This window comes from Ursus americanus, chromosome 14 (assembly GCF_024610735.1).
Source record: "Ursus americanus isolate L20-20 chromosome 14, mUrsAme1.1.p, whole genome shotgun sequence".
Classification (NCBI taxonomy): domain Eukaryota; kingdom Metazoa; phylum Chordata; class Mammalia; order Carnivora; family Ursidae; genus Ursus; species Ursus americanus.
In genome coordinates, this window is record NC_142140.1 from 20,302,510 (window position 1) to 20,321,028 (window position 18,519).

At 41.8% G+C, this 18,519-nt stretch overlaps 1 protein-coding gene across 4 annotated transcripts in view; it reads left to right on the forward strand.

Annotated features, from left to right (window-relative positions):
• Positions 1-18,519, forward strand: part of FOXP1 (forkhead box P1) — a 563,431-nt gene that overhangs the window by 183,216 nt on the left and 361,696 nt on the right. For 3 of the 4 annotated variants that reach the window (XM_087866857.1, XM_045808086.2, XM_087866856.1), the window contains exon 3: positions 15,252-15,347. The exons of the other annotated variant lie outside the window; for it this stretch is intronic. The gene's annotated coding sequence lies outside the window, so the exon portion shown is untranslated. The remainder of the gene's footprint in view (positions 1-15,251; positions 15,348-18,519) is intronic. 4 annotated transcript variants of the gene reach the window in all.

The following is an 18,519-nucleotide window of genomic DNA, read 5'->3' on the forward strand; positions in this document are numbered from 1 at the left end:
CGTCTCTCCTTTTTCTGTAGTCTCAAAGTGTATGATACTGCATAGTATCCATCCCTCTCCCTGTATTACCTTCTTTGGTATTCGGGTGCCTTCCCTTCCAGAAGTTTCTAATGTTCGTATTCCTTCTCCCCTGGCAAGAAGAACAAGGGAAGTAAGTGATCAGTGATAGTGTCTCTTTATCCAACCTCCTCTGTCCATTTGTGCTGATTCATTTAGTGCTTATCCTCCAATATAGGCTTTTTTTGGGGGGGGTGGTTCTTGATTATACTTTATGTACAGTTTGGGTAGGATTCCTTGAGTTATTTCTTGGGAAGATTCTTTATTAGAAAACCAGGACCAGTGTGGCTTCATCTTATAACTTGAGATAGAGGTCAGGAGGATACAAGAATTTCACTGTTAGGAACCTCTGGATATCTTCTATGCTTTGTATTATGATAGACAAAAACATCAGTTTCTGAGGAAGCGCTTATGTGGAGCATTCGTAAGGTAATAACTATTACTATAACCTAAAAAGTAATCAGTCTTCATGTTACCAGCACACACACACACACACACACACACACACAAAATGACTTTTAATTCAAAACAAGCTTCTTAAAACAAAGTTGTTTTTTCAAGTTGCTTTACTTTCCAGTATCAACATGAATCAGGAAATCTTATACCAGGAGTATTAGCTGATATGTTCTCAAGTGTGGTAGTGTAGTTGTTAAGTAATTACCCAAGTTGGGGAAAGGGATCTGGTTTCAAATTCTGGCTAAGCTACTTAGTAACTTTGTGACCTTGGGAAAGTTTTTTAATCTTTGTAAGCCTTCGTTTTCCCATTGAAGATGGAAGTAAAGAAGCACCTACCTACTGTAGGAATGGTAGGTATCCTAGTTTATCAGATCCTTTTGGGCTAAATGGGATTTTGCAAGTATAGTTTTGAGCACAGTGCATGGTATATCAAAAGTAATGTTCTCTTTATGTGCTATTTATTTACCTAATTAAATAGAAGTATTTCAGATTTTTATTATTTTGCTGGGTGCCCAAGCTAGAGTTAGACACAAGGGGATATTTAACTCTAGGAGTCACCAGGGCTGTAAACAGCCATCTCACCTTTCCGCACTGTGGATGTCTTGGTTTGAGATCATTTTCTCTTATGTAGAAAGGAGGTGTGCATGGAGTTCACACAAGACGAGAATTTGGGTGACTTCACATCAGTGAGTCTCTTAAAGTTACTTAAACCCAGGAAACACTGACTCACATGTTTTAATGCCTTAACATCAGTTCACTTGCACCTGCTCACCCATTCGCCATTTTGTTTTTTTCTGCAGTTTTTATTAATTTCAAAAATGAAAAAGGAAGAAGAATCTCTTCTGCATTTCACTCACTTTTAAGTTTCTTTTGGTAAAAGATGAATAAATATGATGGTTATCATTGTCCTTCCTTCTTTCCGTCCCAGTCACTTTTTTCTGTTTCTTACATCAGCTTCCACATCTGGAGAATGTCTGTGACCTGTAGAAGTCCTCCTCCAGTCGCATGGTTCTTAGATTCGGTCTGTGAATTGAGAGAGGGCCACCGCATAAGCCCATCAAAGGGGCAAGAGGAAAAGGTTAAAAGAAAGTAAACCAAGAACTGATTTACGTGAAGTTGGAAGTTAAAGATGGTGGTGGTATTTTTCTTGGGCCTTCTTTTGGGGGAGAACAAATTCTAAGCATAATTGACTATTTAAGCTCAGTTGGGTTCATAGGTTCACAGATTTTAGGTTGATATATTTTATGAAATGGCTAAACCAGAATTTGGAACCAGGTTTGTGTTTCCCCAACTTGGGTGATTACTTAACTTAAACTACCATTGTTTTGGAACATATTAACCAGTATGCCTGGTAATTTTAAGGCACAGATTTTAAGACATGAGTCACCACTGTAAGGACTTAAGGTGAAAATACTCAAATATTCTCCGGAAATTGATGTAGTGGGGCCAAGAGCCATATTTATCCCATTCCAGGGAGAACCAGTGGTTTTAGTATAGTAGCTTTTGGGAACTCAGCCATACCAGTTAGCTGCTCCTGGCCTTAGTTTACTTGTCTGTACAATGGAATCAATGTTTGTAAGGATCCCGTGAAGAATCAATGTGAAATAGTTTTCTGACGTTTTGTCATAGTACACAGCCCATTGGATATCATCCGATGTAATCTTTGAAATAAGTGCCCCTGGAGATTTCACCCAGTGAGCAAGGACACTGGACTTTCTTTTGTTCCTTGGATGACTCACACAGCATTTGAGAATTGGAGATTTTAGTTTGCAGTCAGTGAATCTGGCGTCAGATCCCCAATTCATGTCCCCTTCCCTTCTTTTTCCCCTGTCCCTAGCATAATCAGATTCAGCATCCTTTCAAACTAGGAGAGTGAAAAAAGAAGGAAAAAATGCTCATTAAAAAAAAAAAGATTTTATTTATTTATTTGACAGAGGGAGAGAGAGAAAGAGAAAGCACCAGTGGGGGTCGGGGGGGAGGGGCAGAGGGAGAGGGAGAGGGAGAAACAGACTCCCTGTTAAGCAGGGAGCCAGACATGGGGCTCCATGGGGCTTGATCCCAGGACCCTGGGATCAAGAGCTGAGCTGAAGGCAGATGCTTCATGGACTGAGCCCTCCAAGCGCCCCCAAAATGCTCGTTTTTGAGAGTTGATGCTTTAGTACCACCAGGTGCTGTAAGTTCTATGACTGCTTTTACAAAATCCTCTTTGCTGTGAGGACCTTCTAGCCTTGTTTTTATCAATAGCCCGTGGAAGCGATTTCTTCATCTTGGTCCTTTTAATGACAATATTATTTCCAAGTGTGGAATCCGAGTATTTTAGTTGGAGAAATGGTTTAATTTCCTCACCGTGTTGCAGTCTAGAATGTCTCCTTGTACTTTTTATTCTTTACTTGGGGATACATCCAAGTTCTCAGATATTAGGACTTAAATTTACTGTGATAAGCTGAGAATTCACCCGAACATGCCTTTGAGTTACTTCTTTCTAGATTTTTAAGTCTCCCAAGGTAAGATATGCATACAAAAATGTGAAAGCAAACCCCCAAACAAGTGTATATATCAGAAGGGACACTGAAATCATATACCATTTCTTCCCCATATCACACTGTTTAGTCTGCCTGAATTCCAGCTGTTTCTTTACTCAGGCCACCTTGTTGTGTCTTCCTCCAAATTTATCTAAGTGGAAGAATTAAGAGAAAAAGCCCTTGGGATTTCCTCCTTGGAGCAAGCTGGGAGCACTCCTCCCTCATTCCCTACTTCTGCTATCCTGCGTAGATATCAGTGAGCTTTGCTTTTTCTGCCCCCTGTGAACACATTTGGAGGTAACTGCTTTCCCCTGATCTGGTCACTGTTGGATTCTTTTTCTCTCAGTCTTAATGGCGGGTCTGGTTTAATTTTGGGGGGTGTTTCACTAGACGTGGCTAGAGTTTTTCAAAAGCACATTAGCAAGGAGGTAAATTTTGCTTTAAGTGAAGGACCAAGTAGCCTTCTTGTTCAACATATTAATCTTTGGGTCTGAAGATGACTGGTAGACACGGGAGAAACCAGAGAAAAGCAGAACATAGCTAACTTTGATGCCACTGTCTCTCTGTTCAAGGAGTACCAGGGGCTTTGCAGTTATTTCAGTTGTCTTTGGCGTGTTTAGTGCCTTCCTTCAGCTCTGTAAAATCGGCAAGTAGATGATGCTACTTTTGAATGATGATACTCGAGAACAACCCTTGTTACTCGGATAGTTGAACAATCCTAATTTTGCATCTTTTTTTTGCTACTTGCTGTAGTTTTACGGTTCTGATACTCCTTGAGCTCATTTTCTGACAGGTTTTGTGGAACAAGAATCCTAAATAGATACTTACAGGAGAGGGTCTTGTCTTAATAGTGTATGTACAGAAATACTTCTGTGTTTTAGTGGCAGTTACCCCATTATAACCCTTTATGGAGGCTCCCTGCTGAGAAGGCATTCTAGAAATGGATGTCAACCAAGGGAGATTCATTCATTCCATACGTTTTCTAATTTCAAAAAATGTACACCATCAATATTTTTTCTTAATTGAACAGTTTGTTGAGCAGACGGGTGCTTTAATTATGGTGGTCTAAATTTACACACATTGCAGTGGTATTTTGCTACATTAATTACCTTACTTGTCAAGAGTAACAGGTAATTACTACATCAACTCACCCTCCTGCAGTACATGGAAACATAACTTTATTTGAACAGATACAATAAGCCAGAGTAGAGCCACCCTGCACCTTAGTTTTCGATAAAGGATGGCAGTTCCCACGTGTTTGTTTTATAATGAGCCAGGTAGAGGTAAGCTCCCCCTTTTCTTTGTGTCCGTCCCACTGAAGATGCAAGCCCAGAAACATTCACAGACTCAGAGAGTATGTGGACTGGAATGGAAGGACCCTTTGGAATAATCAAATGCATCAGATATATCCTTAGTATTTCGGAGAGGGGGAGTGACTTTCCTAAGACCACACAGTCAGTAAATTAGCGTCAGAAGCAGCATTGGCACGGATTTTACCCCACCAGGCTGCTACGAAGTTTAGTGCATGTTAATGAATTTTTAAAAATAATTATAGAAAAATCATTTGGGATGGTGTACTTTGAATATTCATTCACTGCATCTCCCTTGTTTGAACTTTTAACCAGGGCTTTGGCTGCATTCAGAAGAGTATTTATCCTGTATTCTGTTGAACTGCCAGGTACAACTCCTGTCATTTGATTTCCTCTCGAGTGTACTAGTGTCAGCTTTTATGACAAGTTGTGTTAAAATTCGACTTTACCATGTTTTTTTGTAAAGGCGTGAACATTTTGGAGCATATAGGGTGCCCCTAGCAAAATTATGCAGCGTTACCTCTTCTGGTTGCCATGGCGTAGAAAGAAAGGATTTTGTTAGCTTTTAGGTGTGGTGCGGAATATACACAATGACATAATAGAGGCGGACTCTCTTAAAAGGCTTTGTCCTCTTTTTAGTCAAACACCTGTGACAGAATGACGAACTGTGGTTAACATATACTACTTACAAGTGGTTTTTCGGAGTCATCCAGGGTAGAGGAGCTCAGCTTGCAAAAAACTTCAGTACCTACGCTCCCCTTGCACCTGGCAGCAGGAGTGGGGTGACATTAAAAAGAAGTTCAAGACAGCGAGGGTTATGGATACAGCTCGCAGAAATGATATGAAATGGCTTGTCCGAGAGGGTGGGCGACTTGAGCGGTGATTTGAGCTGTGTGAGGATCTCCTACCCCTCTCCGTCCACCTCACCTCGTGATGCCAGCAGTGCTGACATAGATGCCTTACTCCTGCAACTTCAGTATGTCTTGTGTATTTCAAATCACTCTGGGCTCTGCAGCTCATTATATTACTGCTCAGAGTTACTGGGTTTTACTTTCTCCTTAGTTTTTGTTTTTTGTTTTTTCTGTAAGTGAAGGATAGCGTAGGCTAATTTGATTTAGTCCTTTATGCATCCCCCAAATCTCCTTGAGCACCTACTGTGGGACATTCATTGGCGAGGGGGATGGGTGCCTCGTGAGGAAGGACACAGAGCAGATTCCTGCTTTCGTGGAATTTGCCTTCAAGTAGAGGGAGGCAGAGGGAGTAAACAGTGAGAGGAAGGAGCAGTATCCTTCCCTATGAGGGACATGCATGAAGAAAATCATATGCAGCTCATATCTTGGGGAACGCCACATAATTCGATCAGGAAAGACTTCAGATGTAAGATCTAGGGGTTGAGAATGATCTCCACATACAAAGAGCTGGGGGGGGGGCTGTCCACGTAGAAGCAATGATGAGGACCAAGCCTGAGAGCTGGAAATATAGAGTGAACGTGGTATGGGAGAGAAAGAGCAGTGTGGCTAGCTGCGGCCGTGGGGATGGAGCTGGGTGGGAGGGTACGGGAGAGGCTGGAGACAAACTGAGGAGAGTGCCAAAGGGCTGAGTCTTATTCTCAGACTGATGGCAGAGCACCGGAAGATAGTCACTTCTGAGTCAGGTGTCAGAATGAGCCACATGGGCAGCTGCTGGAGGACAGAGGGCAGAGCTCCCAGTGTTTCCTGGAGAGTAGACTTCCTTGGAAGAGAGGATAAAGTACTGGTCCCCTGAGGTTGAGCAAGGAACCTTGGTAGAGGCCACACCAGAGACATACTCAGCTGGTCCTGGCCTCAGTGAATCAGAAACTCTGGGGTTAGGACCCAGAAGTCCTGATAGAACAAGCCTTCTGGGTGATTCTGATAAGGACTGGAGTTTGGATACTAGTGCCGGAAAGGACTTTCCAGTTCTCCAAACCCACTGTTGACATTCTACAGAAGACGGGACCCAGTAAAGGGGTATAGCTAAGTGGTCATCCGGGGCTAACAAGAACCTGGGTCTTTTGAGCCTATTATAGTGCTCTTTCCTCAAGGGTTTTGGAGCTAAAGAATAAACAAAACCCACTCTGTTTTTTCTGAGAGCTAATTATGATATTTATAATGGAGGAGGTGGTTGGATTTTTAAGAAGGAGTAGCGCTGTGGTCTCTGAACTGAGGCTGCCTCGTTTCTCTTGTTTCTATTTTCTCAGACCATTTAGAAAAGCAATTTCAGTGTGAATAACCCCTCTCCTTTCTCCCTGTCAGTGGTAGAAAAACAAGTGTTTTGTATTAAGTTACACCATTGAGACACCTAGCAAAGGGTAATAATATTCTTTTATTTCTGAATTACTCAATATATTTGGCCTCGTTTTTGGTTTGGAAGCCCTGTTACTCCCAGGTTGTGTTTTTAAAGTCATTGGAGAAACAGAGGATTACTCCAGGGCCCAGTGTTCATGCTTGCTCATGTGTATTTTGACCAAGAGTGCCATTGGAGAATATTCCTTTGGAGAATCTCTTTACCCTCCACCCAGTCCCATCTACCTGGCTAAGTCCTGCTTACCTTCAGTGTCTTCAGCTTACAGATTATTTTTGCTCTGAAGTCTTTTCTGACCTCTTATGCTTAGGTCAAACTTGTATGATAAGTTATTCCCATGCATTTATGTTGGTTCCTAGTAGACTGTGGGCCTCATGGAAACGGAGACCTTCCTTATCTCTGTTCCAAGCTATGTTCAGCTTCAAACACAGTGTTTGGCCCACCATTAAGTCCTGAAAAAGTAACTGTCAAGTGAACGCTTTCCCTCTTCATTGAGAATTATCTGTGACGCTATTTATCAACAACAGATTTTTGGGAGACATTTTTGGGGTCTTTTCTAAAAGAAGTTTACACAGAATAATAAGGCATGGTCCCCTGGGGTCAAGACGGGAGACGTGTAGACAAAGCCAACATGGAGTATTTATTTACGGTAACTCCTGATGAAGGCTACGAGGTGTAAACTGTGTTAGGAGGTGTTATGCTAGCTCCTGTGTCTGACAACACACAGATTTCAGTGGCTTAAACGTCATAAAGGTATATGTTGTACTCCTTTCCTGTCAGTGCCTGTCCCCTGAACCTCCTCCATCTTGTGCTTGCCGCAAGAAACAAGGGGTCTCCACAGTCTTGGGGGAAGAGGAACAGGGAGCAAGGTGATTATTCGGCATGCCTGTGAGTGGTAATGCCTTGCTTCTGCTCGCATCCCTTTGACCAGAAATCAGATGGGCCAGGGAAATGGGGCAGTGTGATCTGCCTGTGTCCCCAGGAAGAAGAAAATGAAATGGAGTTAGTGATCATGTGATAGGCCCAAACAACATGTTACTTTGGTGTTAGCCACTGGGGCTTGATCCAAAGGAAGCGTAGCACCTTTGGTCTTGTAACCTGCTCGTCAATAAACACCCTTGTTCTCCCAGAGATCAAGACGAGCGGTAGCCCTCAGAGGCCCTTGATTTTTGCATGTCACGAGGAGAATGTCTTTCATTTAAATCCCAACTAAGAGCCCATCTTCCTCTGGGGTAGGGCAGGGCGATTTGTTGATGAGCCGGGCTGTAGCGTGCATTCCCTCCACTATCTGATGAAATCTTCTACCCCAAGTGGCAAATTAGTCTGACGACACATAGGTTGGCTTTCATGTGGCAAGGCCTGTCTGCGTACTGTAATTGACCCTATTTTTCTCTTCTCCTCCTGAAGGTGACAGGTTTGGAGAGAAGAGTTCACCTGTGGTAAGGACTAACTAAATTTTCCCACTTGCCATTTTTAAGGGCTTGCAGAGGACCCACGGGCAAAATGTTAGGTCTTAAGAAGAAAACTACAGTTGCCTTTTATGACTTTAGTTTTGTGTGTGTGTGTGTGCTAATCTTGGTTTATTTTTGTCCAGAAGATGATAGGGGAAATTTTTCATGATACGTTAAGTGAAGGAAAAATATAATGAAGTGTTTACTTTATGATGCCTTATTATTATTATTTTTTAAGAAAGATATGTTTTTTTCTCCCATTGTCTTGCTGACCGTGTTGGTTCTCAGAGAAGGAGCTGAATTCTTTACAGTCCTCAGTCTCCCGTCCTGCCATCCTTCCCATTCAGTGAGAAGCTTGGCTGGACCAGTGGAGATATCTGCCACGGCTGGATTTTGAGGCCCTTGTAAGGGCCAAGGGAAGGGTTTTGATCTTTACTCTGAGAGTACCGGGGAGCCATTGGAAGTATGCAAGCAGAGAGTGCGTGCCAGGTAGATATACACGTGTGTGGGGTGTGTGTGTGTGTGTGTGTGTGTGTGTGTGTGTGTGTGTGTGTGTCTTTCTGTCTGAGAGCAAGATGGATGGAGAGAAGGAAAACAATAAATGATGATCCCATTTGCCGTGTGTTTTTTGGCTGTTGGGAAAGAGCCTCCACAGGAGAGTGAGTGTGAAGACAGCATGGCACCCTTCTCCCAGCTGACACGAGAGAGAGGTCTCCTCCCTCTTTGTGCACAGAAGTTACTTGTCAATCAGGAGCTTACCATCCCAGCTTCAAAGCAGGCAGCGCTTTGGGGGTAAATATTTATGAAATGCCAAGCTTTGTGATCAAGATGTATTTTGTTTTTAATGAGCAAATGACTCAGAATTATTTTAAGTTATTAAAAGACAAATTATTGTGTGCCATCATGGAAAAAAGGAGAGGGTGAAAGTATAATTTTGTAGCAAGCAATTTATTGGCAGCTGTAATCCTGAAGCACTCAACCTCTTTAAACAAAATTATTTATATTTTTTAAAGGCTTGAAGTATACAAATTTAATTTATTTGTGGAATCCCATTGGAAAGACTGGTAAAAAAGTAAGGTGGTCTATTCATTTGCTTCAGAGAATGTTAATTGTCTGTGTAAGTGCTGTAAACACTGTGCTTGGGACATGAGAGAGAGCACTCATCTCTCAAGATACTTCTGGTCTGAAAACAAGGTGATCAAAAGCCATCAATAAATGAGTATAAATGTACAACAAACTTCTTTTTCTTTTTGAAGTTCAGATAACTCTTTCAGATTCTATAACCAATATTTTAGATATTGCTTGTTTTAAAATATTGAACATACAAGAATTCTGAAGAAAAATATCACCTAGTCACATTTCCTCCAGGGCAAAACTGCTTGTTTTACTGTTTTTTCCTGTTCGCTATTGACACATACTTTTATGCAGTTGGGGGTCTAGTGGAGATAGAATTTTTCTATCTTGCTTATTTCATGTAACATGATAACAACCGTGTGCACATATTCTCCTGTTCCCACTGTTGTTTTTAATGACTCTGAAATAGTCCTTGGTCAGACGACTGTCATTCACCTGCTCTTGTTCTCTTGTGATTGACATTTAGGTAAAACAGATTAATAACATTTATCCATTTTATGTCCGAAACCATCTCGTACACTTAACTGTTACAATAATATTGAGGAACCGAGATTTTTTAAAAAAGCATCTCTGTGTGTGTGTCTCTGAATTTTGTCATCCAAAAACCAAAAAAAAAAAAAAAAAAAAAAAAAGTGAACTAAAACCTTGTTACAACTTTACATTCTTAAGAATAATGAGGGAATGCACTTGATACATTGTCTCTGGCATTTTCTATTATTGGACACATCGCTCCTGAAATTGGTTAACAAAGCACATCCTCCAAAACCAGGAAACCTGTTTGATTCTAATTTGGGGAGTCTTCATGCCTAATTTGGAAACTTTGAGAGGTTGTCATTTCTTGCTCCTAGCACTCATTCTTCTAGTGACATTAGAGCCTACATATTATTTATTTTGCTTTCTTTTATTATTTTTAGGAAGTCCTTAATGTAAGGTCACTTTCAGGTAACTTGCCTACATTACCTTAATGCAGAGACTTGACTGTACTGGCTGAGCAAAGCCATCAGCTTTTTCTTCTTGTTAAAAAAGTACTTGGATTTTGGGGCGCCTGGGTGGCACAGCGGTTAAGCGTCTGCCTTCGGCTCAGGGCGTGATCCCAGCGATCTGGGATCGAGCCCCACATCAGGCTCTTCTGCTATGAGCCTGCTTCTTCCTCTCCCACTCCCCCTGCTTGTGTTCCCTCTCTTGCTGGCTGTCTCTATCTCTGTCGAATAAATAAATAAAATCTTTAAAAAAAAAAAAAGTACTTGGATTTTGTCCAAAAGGCATGGGATGCCTGTAAGTGCTTCGTATGGGCAATGAGCCCATGAGTCAGGCAAAGGTACGTGACATAGGGCAAAGAATGGGACAGTGGGGTTAGAACTCATATGGAAACTGAGTGCTGCTATATATCCATCTCTTGAACCTTGGGCAAAGGAAGGCTACTCTGTCTCCTGAACATCAGTAATCAGCTCCTGGCCATCAGATATCCCGGGCGAAAAAGCTAACCAAAGACTATTTCCCATTATTTTACATAGGAAAAAAATCATATTATGTGTCAGTATGCAACCCCCCAACCCAATCAATTTTCTAGAACAGAAGTTGGCAAAATATGGCCGTTAGGCCTACTATGTGCTTTTGTAAATAAAGTTTTATCGGAACACAATACCCATTAGTTTACTTTATTGCCTGTGGTTACTTTCTTACTACAACGGCATTGTTGAGTTGTTGGAATAGACCACTTACAGCAACATACTCTAAAATATTCATTGTCTGGCCCTTTACCGAAAAAGTTGGTCTGTCCTTATTCTAAAATATGACTAAAGTATAGCAAAATGCCTTACAGGTATAATTAATTACTATCATAGTAAGAATGTAAAAATACATAAAACATTGATTACTAAACAATTAATATGATCTCAGCATAGCAAATATATTTTATTGAAATATGGCTTTTTTTTTTTTTTTTAATTCACTAAGAACATCTGAGACACATCCCCTTTGTTGCTGGCTTTTCAAAACCTCTACAGAAGTTTCTGACATTTTGCCAATTGTATTGTAACTTGACACTTTCCCCTCACACATTTTATTAAAAATGTTCTATTTAATTTTGGAGAATGTCATAGAATTTTTTTCTTTTATTATAAGCTAGAGCCAAAAATGTTTGCTTTAGAAATAAGAATTTCCCGTAAAATTTAGAAATTAGAAGGTAAGAGGCATTCAATTAGGAAAATGTCAAGTGGATATACTGTTTGCTTATATTACATTTCTTACAGGCTTAGTATTCTCATCCGTAAAATGGGACTCAGACCTCCCTGCAGGGTTGTGAACATTAAGTAAGGAAAGCTTCATCTGATGCATTTTCTATCCGTAGCTTAATTAGAGGAGCAAATAATCACAGCTGGGATTTTTCCAGATTTACAGTGCCTCTGTTTAGTTATGCTGGCCTGGAGATTCAAGTGTAACTTTGGAGCCAGGGAGAAATGAGAAAGGTCTCTTTACTTGGGTAAGAGATACTGGAGATAACAGCAAACACTCCTGAATTTCAGAGCCTTTGCTTGGTGCAGTTTTATTTCTTTGGAAGCTCAGTCTGGTGCTGGCTGGTGAGGACCAGGGGTGGTGGCTCTCTTAGTCATTGTGTTTCGGGGACCCTGGTGTATTCCATTCCGAGACTCCGCTATCTGCAGGAACAGAGAGTTCTCCATTGGACCTCTAGGTGTACAGTCAGGGGAAGAGAGGACATTAGTGGTGTTCAGGAAGCTTCAGCGTCGGAAGGAATGTAACATACCCACTTCGATCTATTTCCCCAGAACTCGGGCACAAGGCCCCACCTAACGGCAAGGGAAGCTAGGAAATAATATCCCATCTGTGCATCTAGAAAGGAGAAAGGCATTTGATGGGCATCTGGCTGGTCTCTGCCACACACCGGCCATATGTTTTTTGGTTATTATAGAGGATGAATGCTTACCATAAATAAAGTGCTCAGGTACCAAGAATCTGAGAACCTATAACCGGTGTTCATGGAAAGAGCATCATTTGGAAACGGTGATGCTCATTTGGAGAATTAATCTGTATACTTGTTGAAAATACTTCAAAAATTTAGCCTGGGATCTGGATCTGCTTCTTACCTGTTACATGCCATTTATGTATCTTGGCATTCTAAAATTGCAGATCTATTGTAAGTTTAGAAATACATACGTAAGAAATGTTACATGTGATGGCTTTTTCATTCCCAGAGTGATCTACAGTGGACTCATACGTATGTCGCTGTTCTGTAAAATCAGAAGTGATACATAGTATTGAGTAGAATTCCTTATCACGATGCTGGAGAGAACCTTTGTTGAAATACTGCCACCGTTACTTAATTCAAAGTGTACATTTTACAATGAACCGCATCAGGCGTGTTTTCCATTTTTCAGTACCTCTAGTAGATCTAAGCGTACCTTTTTTTTTAAGTTACTCATTTTAAATTATGATTATATGAATATTTTAGGATTATAATCACCATAAAATGAAGGACAGAATTTATCATACCAAAATAGAAATTTAAAGTAGAAAGAACTTGATTGCAGGGTTTAGTAGACTAGAAATATGATGTATAAGAGGATATTGAAGAACACTTTTGATAAAAACCCTTAGTAGTAGGTTTTTACAATAGATTTAGGAAAAAAAGAACAAAACCTCAGGTTGCATTTAGTGATGTTTGTAAAGATCACGTTTGAGGTAGATTCACAAAGATCAAACTTTTCTTATGTTGAAAAAGCACATTAAAGCAAAGGAACTTTTTGGTCATTCCATGGAGAAATAACTTCAAAAAAAAAATCTATTCAGTATCCTAAAGTTAGTGAAACTTCTTTGGGTAAAAGTTTCTCTTGACCATACTGTGATCCAGTGGCCTCGGTCACAAGTCAAGATTGCACATGGACGTATGTGGTTAAAAATATTTCTTTTAGTTTTCTCGGTACTCCTGGCATTTCCTGTTACCTGTCACTTTGTCCTTGACGATATTTGAGGCAGAAAACAAGTTGAGTAGACAAGGATAGTTTTCTAATCAGCTGTTCCTTCTTTTTCCCCAGTGCTTCCTTGTTATATCAGAGTTCAGATTTACTATTCATGAAACACATTTTATCAGTGACCATATCAGACAAATGGAAGCTAAGCGCTGGTTAGTATGTTGAAAATAAACACGAGGGTTCTCATTAATGTCGCTGTCTGAATAATTAGCTGAGCATCGTGTACCGAGCAGCAGCGAAAGCAAGCTGCTTCTCACTGGAACGACAGGCTGACAGCCACGTCTTGGAGTATGGTCATTAGTGTGCCCCACCATCAATGTCATGTTACTGTGTCAAATTAGTTAGTGTCCCCTTAGGAGAGAAGCCGGACCTACAAATTACCCTCCCGCATCCCTGGAAACGGTGTTTGCGAAACCTGCGATCAAGTGTGAGCAAATTATTAACACGGCTCATAAATTAACTAGTTTACAGGCTTATAACATTTTACAAGTAGATAATAAAGGGTAGAAAAGTTTTCCAATTGCTTTGCCCTGATGTTAGGGCTGTGATCTGCCGACTTTTCCTTGAGGAGCCCACAGCTGATGGGTTGGTTTTTTTTTTTTTTAAAGAGGAGCAAACACATGGAGTGTCAGAACAAATGTTTGGAAAATGTAGACTTTAAAAGGAAGCAAGTGTAAACCCATTGAAAACAATATAATTAACTTCGTTATCTCATTGCTCTGATAAGTCGATGACAATGGCCCCCTTTCTTGTGGTGGCAGTTGCTCACTAATGAGTTCACCAATTAAGTTTGAACGATTACAGCCTTTGCCAACTGAAATTATCTTTAAAAATATTTTTGATTCATTCTTAGCCTACTCTTAAGCTGCCTTGTCACAGAGGGATGATGCTACATGGCGTGTTTGATTCGTGTAAGAACGAAGATTCTTAAGCCATAATATGTTCGGCAAACGGTTTACACTTCGCGTAGACGACTCATACCTAGAAAACATAATGTGGACCCATCTGGCCTGAGTTTATCTCTGATGAGAGAAGAGGCACTCACTGGGAGCACCACCCCTTCACTCTCTTCTGAGCTCTGGTAGACAGGCAACCCACATAGTTTCCGGAGATACGATGTGACTATTCAAATCATAAAACTTCATACATCTCCTTTTCAGTTTCAACTTCTCTGATTAGATTCAGAAGACGTGTCGTTCGTGGATTTTTGTCTGAGTTCTCTGTTGAGGGAGACCGGCACACGTGCGCCCCGGAGGGCTCAGGCTTTCTACTCATTCTGGAGTTCCGTTGCGCCGTGTGACAGAGCCCCTCCTGTCATCTGCAGGCCTGCATAGGTGGCATTATCATCCCCAGGATCTAGGCAGAAAGGGCCTGGCCTGCAAAACCTCGCTACTGACTGCTATTCACAAAATCTTGCTGAAACTGCTCGAGGATGAGTTGACTTAGCTGTCAGCAATTCCATCTTACTTGGAATTGGACTTGGTCAGTATTCTACTAAGACCCCAGCCACGCCGCGGAAGCGCACAGCTCGAGCACGTGCGCACATCCGCGGCTGCCTGCTTCCCTAAGAGGCGGCCTCCCAGCCTCCTCCCACGTTCGACGTGCAACTGGAAAGAGAGCTGTGAACGGTGCCAAGTGAGATTTTGGGGTTTGGCTGTACTTAAAACAAACCCCAAAACAGGGTGCTTGTGTGCGTGTGTGTGCGTTTGTCGTTTCTACTTAGATGTGCCGGGAGAGACCAAAAGACTAAAACCCAAAGCGAAATCCTCACTGACACTCAGGGATCGTCTTGCCCTGACTTTTCATACCACGTTGTCTAATGCAGAGTGTGAGCTAATGAAATGCTGATTCTATAAGGAAAGAGGCAAAAGAGAGGCTTAGATACGTGGCAGCATATTGGATGTAAAAGTCGTGTCCACAAGGAATACCCGGGACTCATGTGAATGCCTCCCTTCTGAAGCGTCGCCATTGGCCTCTCCCATTAACCTCTTCTCTTCTCTCTGCTTTCAGTGTCCCTCCGTGTGTTGCAGTCCTCTGGCATCATGCATGCCCCCAACCAGTGACCCCCAGGCTTTTTATGGCTGTGAGACACGTTAAAAGTTCAGGGTAAGTGGCAAACAACACGAATACCGTGTCCCACTTGAAAACCGCGACCCACCTTTGCAGGTGAGCCTGTAACAGATACGTAGTTTCTCGGAAGACAGTGGAATGGCTCATTATGAAGCAGAGCTTCCAAAGCCAGCAGGAGTAAGTGTGTCGTCCTCTAAGCTAGCTCTGTGGCTTTCAAGAATAGCATCTGTAACTTGGATCGGATTTGTGGAAAGGTCATCAAATGCAGGGTCTGGAGATTTTGTCTCTGAAACAGCCCAATGTTACCTCTTGTCAGCTTCCTGGGCCATAGAGTCGAGGTTGCGATTTTGTGGTCAACTCTGCTGCTGAACACAGAATCAACCGGGGACAGTATGCAAACAGATGGGTGTGACTGGTCCAACGGGACTACAAAAAACAGTCCGTGGGCCATATTTGACCCGAAGGCCATAGTTTGCTGGCCCCTCAGCTAAGCATCAAAGAGGGTAAAGAGGATAAAGAAGGTACCTCACTGGGTAGCAGTCTCTCTGATCTCGAGCAAACCATTTTTCAAGAAGAAACGAGAATAAAAAAAAAAAAATACCTGCCCTGACTACCACGCAGGGTGTAGTTTTAAGGATGAAACAGGATATAATGTATACGAAAGCACTTTGAAAATTTCGAAACTCCTTACAAATATAATAGATGGCTCTCTACACTCATTCTGTTTCACCCAGTGGAGTCTGCCTTCTTCACCCTTTTAATCATATTGGGCTTTCATGAGCTAAATGAGTGTGGGGGAAAGCTCTTTTATTTTCTAAGTAATGTGGTTTTTCTGTATGTTCCTTCCACTTCGCAGTTGATGGACAAGCTGTTGAAATGTCTCTTCAGTATCAAATATGGATGAAGGGATATATGGGTAGATTATGGCAGGCTAACGATCAAATGCCAATGAAGAATGATTAAATTTCCTTTAATCATCAGATTCTGAAAGTGTTTTAAGATCTTCCACCTTTAATATAGTCCTTAATAAATAATAATGCTTTGGATGTCTACAAGTACGTTTGAATTTCACAAGTGTTGCATGTCAAAACAGAGAGACAGGTTCAGCAAATACGCTTCCTGGGCTAGTGGTAGTAATTAAGAAGGAAAGTCATACTTAAACAAACAGCTTGGTGAATAGAGGAGTAATCAGAATCCCAATTCATGAGTTTCCTCGATTTTTTTTCCCTCTCAGAAAAAATAGGGTAGTCTTCAGACATGTTTTCATATCATTATATCATATAAGAATTGTTTTCTAGTAACAGAGATCAACTATATAAGTTTTTAAAAACGAGTTGCATATTCTCTCTCATAAAGGGTGTTTGGGGAAGAGCAGTTTGTGCTTTCCGTCTTTGTTCAAGTGTTGTTCTGTTTTCAAGGTCACATTATAGCTGCTGGCTCTCCAGCCATTGCCTCTACATCCTGAAGAAAGAGGCAGAAGTACAAGGGTCAGAAAGAGTAGTCCTTTCAGTTGGGGCAGGCCTCTTTAAATTTTCTTTTAAATTTTCCCTGCAGTTTTAATGACTTCTATCTACTTACATCCTTTTAGTAACCCTTAACATAAGAGCATCTCGGAAGTGTCTGTCCAGATAAATTCCACATTCTAGTAGTAAGGAAGAAGAGGTAAATGGCTCCCGAGCCACAGTTGTAATTCCTTATATAAAATTATGATATGAATTTTTCTTACACGTTTTCAGTGAATGTCTTCTGTCTTCCATTGACTTGTATGTAATCTCTAATTTGATTTTCACATGTTTAAATTTCAGTTTCTTTGATTTTCAGTGGAGATACATAGCTCAGTAAATATTTTAGGACCATAGTATTCTTACTGAAAGTGCCATGGCAAATCTGAGGAATCAGTTTCTTTCCCAAGAGAGCTATCCACCAAAATTTAAGCTTGAGAATTTTCTAATGCATTTCCTCTCCTTTGGATACAAGCTTTTGTCAAAGCTTGAGTACCTGCCTGAGGTCCTAGCGACATGCGGCCTTATACCCAATTCTGTTCACACCAATATTCGCAGGGGACATTGCTGATGGCTTTGACAGGAGAACGCTGTGCGCCCCGCATCTCTGTGATTTGCTGGCTCCCACATCTCTGCTGAAAACTTAACTTTGGGTAATGGGGAGCACAAGACCCCTGTCCCATTTTTCTAACTCAGACTGGCCTTACGTTACTCTTGTGAAAATTTCCATCTCATGGAATGAGTAGAATGAGATTTCTCAATGCTTCATTATATAGTGTCTGCCCGTACCGGCCTTCGCTACGCTCATGACTCACGGTAGTTGATGCATCCACAAACATTCCCGAGTGCCTGCTGTGGACATGGGGCAGCCGTGTGCCGAAGAGTGTCTGCTTTGAAGATAGATCAGCCGAGAATCAGATTCCACCTTTTCTACTTACTGGCTGAGTGACATGGGGCAAGTTACTTAACTTCTCTGGGCCACTGCCACCTCATCTGGGAGATGGGGCTAAAAACAGGAGCTAGCTCCCTGTGAGAAGTCAGTGAGATGATGTTCATAAAGCGCTTAGCACAGCTCCCGGTGGGGGGTAGATGGCCGCACGGTGCTACACAGCCCGGGTGATGTGGAGGAAATCCCGGTCTCTGAGGAGTTTTTACTGTCCTGCGGCTGGTTTGTTGGTCACTGTCTCACTGTAGATAATGTATATTTCACAATCCATTGCTTCCATCCCAGGATTCTCTTACAAGTTCAAGTAGAGCCTTGGGGGCCGGCTTTGATGCCCGTCTTCAAGGACTCTGCGGCCACGTGTTCTCCTGGACAGCCCTTCTAACAGAACTTAGATCTCTGGGTTCCTTTTTGACCATTTCCCCTGAGAGGTGTGCCGTTCTTTTTCTTTTCTTTCTTTCTTTTTTTTTTTTATTCCGTTTTTTTACTTACTCAGGCAGTGGGCCTGCCCCGCAAGCAGAATTCACTGACTGCTTTCACGCTGGTATTGCTGATGATAATCTGAAACTCCGTGGGGTTTCACTCCTGCGGGGTGATGCGCCATGATGTTGATCTCGCCCTGCCTCATCCCGGGCCCTGCCTCTGTGCTGAGTCTGCACAGCAGGCCCCGGTCCCCACAGATCTTCTCGGTAGCAGCCCTCCGAGAACAGTGTCGTCTGCTCACAGAAACTGTGGCGCGAGTGTGTCAGAGATGGTGGCCGTG